The sequence below is a fragment of the Gossypium hirsutum genome, chromosome A07 (genome assembly GCF_007990345.1).
Source record: "Gossypium hirsutum isolate 1008001.06 chromosome A07, Gossypium_hirsutum_v2.1, whole genome shotgun sequence".
In the NCBI taxonomy this organism is placed as follows: Eukaryota; Viridiplantae; Streptophyta; class Magnoliopsida; order Malvales; family Malvaceae; genus Gossypium; species Gossypium hirsutum.
The window spans coordinates 9,427,806-9,437,743 of NC_053430.1; the positions used below are offsets into that span (position 1 = coordinate 9,427,806).

The 9,938-nt window shown below is 35.7% G+C and overlaps 1 non-coding gene across 1 annotated transcript; it reads right to left on the reverse strand.

Moving 5' to 3' along the window:
• Positions 1-8,521: 8,521 nt before the first annotated feature.
• Positions 8,522-8,628, reverse strand: LOC121204066 (small nucleolar RNA R71). The gene has a single exon (XR_005898994.1). It is a non-coding gene; the product is annotated as a small nucleolar RNA R71 (small nucleolar RNA).
• Between the last annotated feature and the right edge of the window lie 1,310 nt (positions 8,629-9,938).

A 9,938-nucleotide genomic window follows, 5' to 3' on the forward strand; every position in this document is an offset into this window, starting at 1 on the left:
GGCAAAGCAAAGAGAAAAACAAGTGGTTAAAGATTGAAGAGAAGTAAGTACCCTCGGATTTCTCGTTACCTAAGGACTAAAATGTAAACTTTATAAAATTTGTGGTAATTTAGAAAATAAAGTGTAAAATCATTTTAATATATAAAATAAAATTTTATAATAGATAACTAAATTGAAGTGTGAAATAATAGTGAATTAATCACAAAATACTGTTAAAGTGTGATTATAGTAAATAATGAATTTTCATTATGCTAAGGACTAAATTGTGAACTTTGTGAAATTTATAATTGAAACAAGAGAAGTGAAGTGCATAAAAATTTGATTTGTGAAATAAGATATTATAATTAATTATTTGATTAAAGTGTTATGTGATAGTAAATTTGAGTGAAATGTGAAATTAGAAGGATACTACAATAATTATTGAATTTTCTTAATGTTAAGAACCAGATTGCAAGATACTTAGAAATGAAAACAAGTACTAAAAATGTTAGAAAGAATTATTCAAGTGAAGTGTTACATGGAAGAAAATTGATTTAAAGTGATTATGTAGTGAAAAAATAAATTTCACGGAAATAGGGACTCAATTGAAATGTGTACAAAAGTTTAAGTTTGAAATAAAATACTATGATAAACAGCTTAAATTAAGTGTTGAGTGTTAGTGAAATAATTACAAAGTGATATTTAAGTAAATTTCTAGTAATACTTGAATTTTATATTGAAAAGGGCCAAATCGTAAAATATACAAAAGTGACTAAGTGTATTAAGATTTTAAAATAACATATTCAAGTGTAATGATATATAGAAGTAAAGTGAATACTAAAAAAGAGGATGATGATTAATGAAAATATATGCTAGTAGGGACTAAATAAAAAAGATTGTAAAGTAAAGAAGGTGAAGTTTATGCAAAGAAGACTAGAAAGAAAAGTGACCAAAATTTGATATGTGTAATAAAGTATTTATGAATAATTTTAGTGAAGTAGTTATGGTAGTGATTTTAATTCTAAGTGATATTAAAGTGTTAATTTAATGAATATTGATTTTTTATGAAAATAATGACTAAATTGTAAGAGTGTAAAGTTTCATATGCCATTAAATGATAAGTGTTATAGATGAAAATGAATCATATAAAGCCCAAGTAGGCAAGATATGAATCATGTTATGAGTGTGTAATAATCTTAACAGCACGAACAAAAGGTTAAATAGAATGGTAATTGTTTGTAGATGCTTCGGCAACGTGTAACAGCCCATTTTTAGTGAAATCGGAACAGTGATTTTGGGACCACAAATTTGAGGTCAAAATATTTATTTTATTATTTTTTTAAGTCTACAGCATGATAGTATGATTGTAGAAAAAATTCGTTAAGAAATTTTATCATTTGCATGCTTAATTTGATAAAAATGATTAAATCGCATAAGGCGTAAAACTTGTGTTCTATTAGTTAAAAGTATCAAATGAATATGAAATTAATTTAGCAAGGGATTTATGAGGTAAATAGACCTTGTTTATTTGACGACAAAAATGGACATTTAATAAGTGAATTTTAAAGTTATAAGTAAAAGTTAATTTGGTAATTGCATAATTAAATATTAAATCAAAATAACGAAAAGATGGTATCATCTTCTCATCTGAGATACACCACAGAAAATAAGGAAGAAAAATACTCCATTATTGTATTTTTGAAAGTTCGGCCATAGTCTCTTTGCATGTAAGTGCATTTTTACTCAATTTTTACTGATTTCTATGTATTTGGAGTCGTTGTAGCTTAATCTAGCTAGCACTGGGACTAATTTGCAAAACTGTTAAAAGACTAGGGTTTTACCATTATGAATGTGTATGTGTTTTGATGTTTGATGATAGAAAATGAATGGATGTTGATGATAAACAAGTTTTGTAAAGTGATTTTGGTTGAAAATGTCAAATAAGGATTTATTTGTAAAATGTGAAAATTATGTGGTGAAATGTGTGAATTAATAAAATATGTGGGCTTCTAATAGCTTGTATGAAATGCAGCTAGCATGGGTGTGGATTAAATTGTATGAATTTGCATTTTTCCGAGCTAGGGACTAAATTGTAAAGAATTTAAAATTTAAGGGGTAAAAATGTAACTTTGCCAAAATATGATTTTTAGATTAAATTGAATAGAGTTTATTTTAAATAAGTTAAATTTGATTATATAGATCAAGGAAAGCAACATACAGATCTAGATATAGGGAATGATAAAGTATTAAACTAGTTGATCATATTTCGTCGTTTTTGCAATCGAGGTAAGTTCGTATGTTTAATAAGCATTAAATTATATGTATTTAAATGCTTAATCGATATAATTGTTGTGATGCCCTAAATAATGTATCTTTTTTTTGTAAAAATTGATACAAATATGTATTTGCTTTAGTGGCTAAGTGTTCTGGGTGTGTGTATGAGGTCATGGGTTTAAGTCTCACTTTTGTCAATTTTTGTTATTTTTGGAATTAAGCCTTATCTTTGTTCAGTGGGCTTATATTAAATTGTCTGTAAAATCATACTAGAATGAGCTTGCTAGTTTGAGTGGTAAGGAGTTGGTATGTTGGAAGTTTTTAGTTCAAATCTCTGTGCGAGTATAGATGTTATTTTTGGCTCAATTATGGGCAAGTATTTCGGTGGAGTTGGGTTTCTGATGTGGTTGAGATGTAGTGGGATAGTGGGGAGTTGGGATTTGAGGGGTTATCGAAATATTTTATTTTTTATTTTTTTTTTATTTTCAAATTTCATTTTCTCTCTCATCCAAACTCTATGAGGTTTATGCTTCCTCTTTCTGCCTTTTCTTTTTCGTTTGCTTTCTTCCCTTTTTTGTTCAACCAATCATTCGCTTTTATTCTTGGGGCTCGGTGTTGCGTTTGTGCATCATTTATCTTGGTAAGTTGTAGATTCATCTTGCGGCTTTGGTTTTTTTGAAAGGGTGTTAGTATTATGGTTTGGGAAAATAATCTTAGTGAGTGTATGCTATGTAAAAGAAGATAGTGAGGCTGTGGATTTTTGCCACAACAGCTTAGTTCGTTTGGTGATTTTTGCTAATCAGAGGTAAGTTAGTTTCGTGTCAATTCCTTGTTATCAAATTCGTTAATCAATCCGTTAAATCGTTGTTGGGTATTCCGTTTTCAGGCTTTGAAAGGCTCGGGAGAGTTTTGCATCTAAACAATACCAGATGTGTACCAAAAATGCAGAAAACGAAGACTCCGCAAAAGCTAAAAAATTGCACTGTAGACTCTACACGAGCGTGTGGTCACCCGTGTGGATGGTCGTGTGTGAGACACGACTGTGTGGTCGTCGAAGGCATGGTCGTATGCAAAACACGACCATATGGTGGCCTGAGTGTGGCCGTATGGGCCACACGGTCTAGGCCAATTTCAGCATGTGGGCCACACGAGCGTATAGGCCCACACGAGTATGACACACGGGCATGTGGGCCCACATGCCCTTTGTAATTTTTCCTAGGGTCACATGGATCACTTCGATCGACTGTGGGCCTACATAGGATCGGTAAGTGCTAAATAAATCCTATTTTGCATGCGATGGAATTCCGATAGACTGATTTGAGTAGGATACTATATGTATGTTTGAATGTACTGTGTAAGCATGTCTGCTACCTGTATCTTAGTATGTTTAGCATGTTTATTTTGTAATTCTGTATCTGTTATCTGCATTTGTTTTGGGGCGGGATTTTTCTGCGGATGAAGTGTTCAGAACGGTGATCATCGCATATTATCTAGCAGCTTGGCTGCATTATATCTTATACGTGTCGTAAAGGCATAATAGGGTGTGTAGGGATAGGTGGCTGTTTTTAACCCCACATGAAGTGTTGGAATGGTCGGAGATGGTGTGCAGAGGATGGAGATAGGATTTTGATTATCTGATTCTATTGACTGTATCTGAAATGGGCTTGAGCCAAAATCTGTATTTCTATCTAACTGTGCATATGATTCTGTTTGTATTGCATGTCTATTTCTATTGGGTTACATACTGATTTTACGTAAACTCACCTTTGTTTGTCTATTTTTGTTCAAGTAATCCACAGACTTAGACGAATCGGTGCAACAGAGACTCAACAATGACCACTCAACCGTATAACTGTTAATCTTAGCATTTATGGCTTATTTTAATTTTTGAAGATTTATTTGAGTTTGTAATTTTTGGGACTCTCTGGACTGTTTGGTTTTTAACTGTTATTTTAGATTGCTTGTCAATTTGATTGCTTGGGTAAAATTGTCTTATTAAAATGACAATTTTTTTATGCAAACAAAGGTTTTCCTAAAAACACGACTGCGTTTTCAAAACTATAATGCTTAAGTCTTCCACTGTAATAAGTTTTGGTAAAGAAACTGACTAATTTGTGGTTTAGTAAATTTTAAATATTGATGGTCTACTAAGACAACACGATTTTCAAAACTCACTCCTTGTGACATCACTAAATTTGACCATACGTCTAGGTCGGGTTTGAGGTATTACATTTAGTGATATCAGAGCCAGATTACAAAACTCGACTATGAATTTGGGGTTCCAAAATTATGTTTCAAAAAGAATTGATTTTAAATTATTTGGATTATTGCGAAAGTATGTGGTACACTAAGTCTCTAGCGCTGATCTTGTACTCAAATAGAAATGTTCTGAAAACACTTTACTTAGTACTTTTTTAAACTAACTGAAATAGTTAGAGACTGATATGCATAAAATATCTATTAATAAATAACTGGAACGGATGCATAAAACTCTGTAATATAGATAAAATTTGAAATACACTATAAGCACTCGTGAAACTCGTGAACGTGGTATGAGAGGCCGTGGTAGAGGCCGTAGGGGGCTCGAGCTGAGTCTTCCTCTCTGGGTAGTATGCCAAACTTGGATGCGAGTAAGGCACCAGTATCGCTTGCTACTGAGACTGGGTCTCAGAGTCGCTAGGCTAGGGACGACGCACTATCCCAAACCATGCTGAGAATCTTGGAGAGAGTCACTGGACCCACTCTAGAGCTGAGAGCTGAGGGTTGGTAATTGAACAACTCTGGTCTAATGGTGCTGAGTTGTTTAGGGATGTCACTAGAGTCGCCCCTAGTATGGCCGAGTACTGATTGGAGGCCACTGAGAGGATTATGAACGATTTGTACTATACTCCCGAGCAAAAATTTAATGGTGCAGTCTCCCTAATTTGCGACGAAGCGTACCAGTGGTGGTTAACAGTTGAGAAGGGTACTCAACCTGATCGTCTGACTTGGGTATTCTTTAAGACCACCTTCTAGAGTAAGTACGTGGGGACGAGCTATATTAATGCTCGTAGGCGTGTGTTCATGAATCTCACGCAAGACGATAGATCTTTGACTGAGTATGAGGTTGAATTTTTGAGATTGAGTTGCTATGCTGGAGGCACGGCAGCATCTGAGTATGAAACATGTGTTCGATTTGAGGACGCTTTAAGAGATAGTTTGAGGGTACTATTGCTCCACAGAGGGAGCGAATGTTTGCTGTCCTGGTTGAGAAGGCAAAGATCGCCGAATATGTTAAGCGCGTAGAGCGCCAAAATAGGAACAAAAAGATATGCAATAATAAGAGGGATTCAGAGCCCTCTAGTTCTGTGCAAAGGCCTAAGAAAAAGGTCAGATCTGATGGGTCGATTAGATTAGGGGTCCTTGCTTCTCCTACTGGATTTAGCCATGTAGTGACTATGGTAGGCGTCATCCGGGCGAGTGTTAGAAGAGGATTGGGGCTTGTCTGAGGTGTGGGTCATTAGAACACCTTACTAGAGACTGTCCATAGCGGGCAGATCAGATGCAAGCTTCAGCTCCAGGTTCTATGCAGCCTTCGAGGGCAGTTCAACAGCCACCTAGAGGCTGTGGTGTAGCTAGGGGTTGTAATGGTTTGGGTCATGGACAGAGAGCATCAGGCAGAGGTGCTAATCAGACAAGTGAGGCAGCCTGCACTTGTTTATGTTGCTCGACGCCAAGAAGGCAGAGATGCTCCGGACGTCATCACCGGTACATTCTTAATTTCTAATGTACCTTATACTGCTCTGATAGACATTGGTTCCACACATTCCCATGTAACTAGTACTGTATCTGAAAACTTGGGGGTTCCTGTGGAAAGTATATCTAGTGAGTTACTATACTGAGTAAATTGAGGCAGTCTGTTCAGGTTAGTAAACTCTATAATGATGTTCTATTAGACGTGCAAAAGACTTTTTCTAGCAAATTTAATGGAGCACTGAGTTAGTTTGGACTGCGCAATTAAGAGGGTCGTTCTAAGAACCGAGGATGATTTGGAGGTAGTGGTGATTGTTGAGCATCGAGATTATTTGTCCAATGTGATCTTCGCTCTTTTGGCTGAAAAACTGGTTCGAAAAGGGTGTGAGGCGTACTTGGCTTACGTCAGGGTTTTTGATTTTGGAGGTTCTTCTATTGGGGATATCAGAACAATAAGGAACCTTCCAGATGTTTTTCCTGAAAAGTTATCGGGTTTACCTCTAAATTGAGAGGTTGAGATTGGGATTGAGCTTCTTTCGGGTACAGCTCTGGGGTCCATTGCTCCCGATCGCATTTGATAAACCGTAATTTATCTATTTTTATCCCATGCTTAGCATAATTTTGGATGAATTATCCTTAGAATTGGTGAATTCGATGCTCCTAATCCTTTGATTTAATGTTTTATACTTAGGAGAGCATAGGAGAGTAAAAAGAGCGAAAAATGGGCCAGAAACGGAGAAAATTGGTCAACATGGGAAATCAACACAGCCTGGACTTCCTCACACGGGTAGTTCATACGCCAATGTCCATTCAACAGACTTGAACACGGTTTGAAGAAATCACACACGGGCGTGTCACACAAGCGTGTCCCTGTCGAGCCCCAGTCTAATCCTATTCGAAATAGGCCACTCTTGAGGGTTTAGAAGCATTCTAAAGCCCATATAAACACCCCAGAAGGTACCAAAAAGACACACAGAGTAGGAGGTAAGGAATTACTCGAAGAAAGCCGATTATCCATCTCAGAAGCCGGATTCACCTTCAAGATTGAAGATCTCCCTTCAATTTCCTTCAAGTGTTCTTGGGTTTTCTTTACGTTTTGTTATCATTATTATTTTGAGATGTTTTCTTTCATAAATATGAACTAAACCCCCAAAATACCTAAGGGGAACGAAACCTAAGACGGATCTTGTTATTATTATCTGAATTATATGATAAATATTTGACTTGTTCTTAATTATGAGTTCTTAATTCTTGCTTTAATATTTCAGGATATTGATTCAAGTATTGATGTGCTTATTCAGAGGAGCAAAAGTCCCTGTCTAAGAGTATATCTAATATAATTAAGCGGAGTTGATTGCACACCTAGAGATAGAGTGAAATAATTTTGCCGGATTAGGGTGAAACCTAATAAAGGAATCCATAGATTGAGTTAATGCAACACTAAGGGTTTTAATTAGAAAGATATTTCAATTAATCAACTTAAGATTAGATGTTGTTGTCTCGAGAGAGATAATAATATAACTTAGGGATTTCTACGGATCAAGTCAAGTCAATAACAAGTGAAGTGTAGGTGGATTTTTCCCTTAGGTATTGTCCAAGTCATTCAGTTTTCCCAAAAGTTATTTTCCCAATTTACTTTCTGTGCATTCTTCGTTTAGTAATTAGTTTAGATAAAACAAACCCCTTTATTTTTAGGTTAGATAATAAAAAGAAAGTTAATATTAGTATTTTTAGTTCTTTTGGCTTCGACATCCCAGTGTTGCCATAAGCTATACTATTGTTTGATAAGATGTGCTTGTCTTTGTCGTGATAATAGTTAGTTTTCAAAAACGGACATTCATAAATTAGGAACATTCGATTTTTATTACTTTAGCCATTTTACCTTTATTGCAATTTAAATTTTTCTATTCTTTTCTAATTTTTTGTTTATTCTCTTCTAGCAGGTTTTTATAGTGTATGATTAGAAGAAACCCGTCGGGACCATTACTTTTTTATAGTGAAATCAATCGCACAACTCGCAGAAACTGAAAAGAAATAAGGCGAAGCCTAAGATACACAGAAGAAGAGTAAGAGGATGACATTCACACCATAACCGAAGAGATGGCTGAAAATCAGGAAAATTTGCTACTTCCTACGATTGCTACGATCCAGTAAATCAGAATCCTACTCCACGCACTATATATCATTATGCTAAACCTAATTTAACAAGAACTGAGTCAAGTATAGTTAGACCTGCTATTGCTACAAATAATTTTGAACTAAGACCCAACACAATTCAAATGATACAATAGTTTGTTCAGTTTGATGGTTTGCAGAATGAGATCCAAAGAATCACTTGGCGAATTTTCTGAAGTTCTGCGACACTTTTGAAATCAATGGCCTTTTTTATTATGCGATTCGCCTTCGGTTGTTTTTCTTTTCATTGAGGAACAAAGCTAAACAGTGGTTGAACTCATTACCACGAGGGTCGATCACTACTTGGGAACAAATAACCGAAAAGTTTTTACTTAAATACTTTTCTCTGGCTAAAACGACTAAGTTGAGGAATGACATCTCTTCTTTTGTGCAGATAGATCTAGAAACATTCTATGATGCATAAGAGAGATACAAGGACCTTTTGAGAAGGTGCCCTCACCATGGGTTACCACTTTGGCTACAGGTTCAGACGTTTTACAATGGTGTGAACCCCTCAACGAGGCAACTCATCGACGCAGCTGCCGGTAGAACTTTGAATAACAAAACACCTGAAGCGGCTTACGAATTTATTGAGGAGATGTCACTGAATAACTATCAGTGGCAAGTTATGAGGAAAAAACCGACGAAAGCAGCCGGTGTTTTCAACCTCGATGCGGTTATATGCTATCTAACCAGGTAGAACTCTTAAATAAAAAGATTGACGGTTTGTGTGGCTCTACTCAGGTACATCCAGTGATGAGGTGTGATTCAAATAGAGGAGGAGCATACATAGAATATCAACCCTTCAACCCTAGGATCGAAAAGGAACAAGTTCAATATATGGGTAATAATAATTTTAGATCTCAAAATAACCTATATAGTAACACATAATGCAGGTTGGAGGAACCATCCCAACTTCTCGTGGGGTAGTCAAGGGAATCAAAGGCCACAACATCCTCTGGGTTTTCAACAACCACTTTACCAACAGGAAAAGAAGCTGAACCTTGAGGAGATGCTAACAAAGTTTATCTCGGTGTCAAAAACTCACTTTCAGAATACTGAAACAGCCGTTAAGAATCAACAAGTGTCGATCCAATGGCTCAAAACTCAGATAGGACAGCTCGTTAAATTAATTTCTGAACGACCACAAGGTAGCCTGCCAAGGAACACTGAATCTAACCCAAGGGAACAGCTCAATGCGATTACCATTCAAGACTAGGAAGGGTTAGTTAAACCTGAACCAGAACCAAGGCAAGGAATTGTGGTAAGTAAAGATAAGAATGAGGTAGACTACAGTGAGCAAAAATCGGTAAGTAAAGAGTACAAACCTCGTGTGTCATACCCCAATGCGATAAGGAAAGACTGTACAGACGAACAATTCGGTAAATTCCTTAAATTATTAAACAAATTATATATTAACTTACCGTTTATTGAATCTCTTTCGCAGATGCCAAACGCGGTCAAATTCTTAAAGAAGCTTTTAACAAATAAGCGGAAGTTAGATGAGGCGTCGTATGTGGAATTAAATATAGTTTGCTCAGCCATACTACAGAATAAGCTGGCCAACAAATTAAAAGATCCAGAGAGTTTTACGATTCCTTGTTTTATTAGTAGTTTAGATGTTAATAATGCTTTGGCTGATTTAGGGGCTAGTATCAATTTAATGCCTTATAAAATGTTTAAACAACTAGGTCTTGGGAAACCCAAACAAACTAGGATGAGCATTCAGTTATCAAACAAAATAATCATATTTCCTAGGGGTATTATTGAAGATGTAC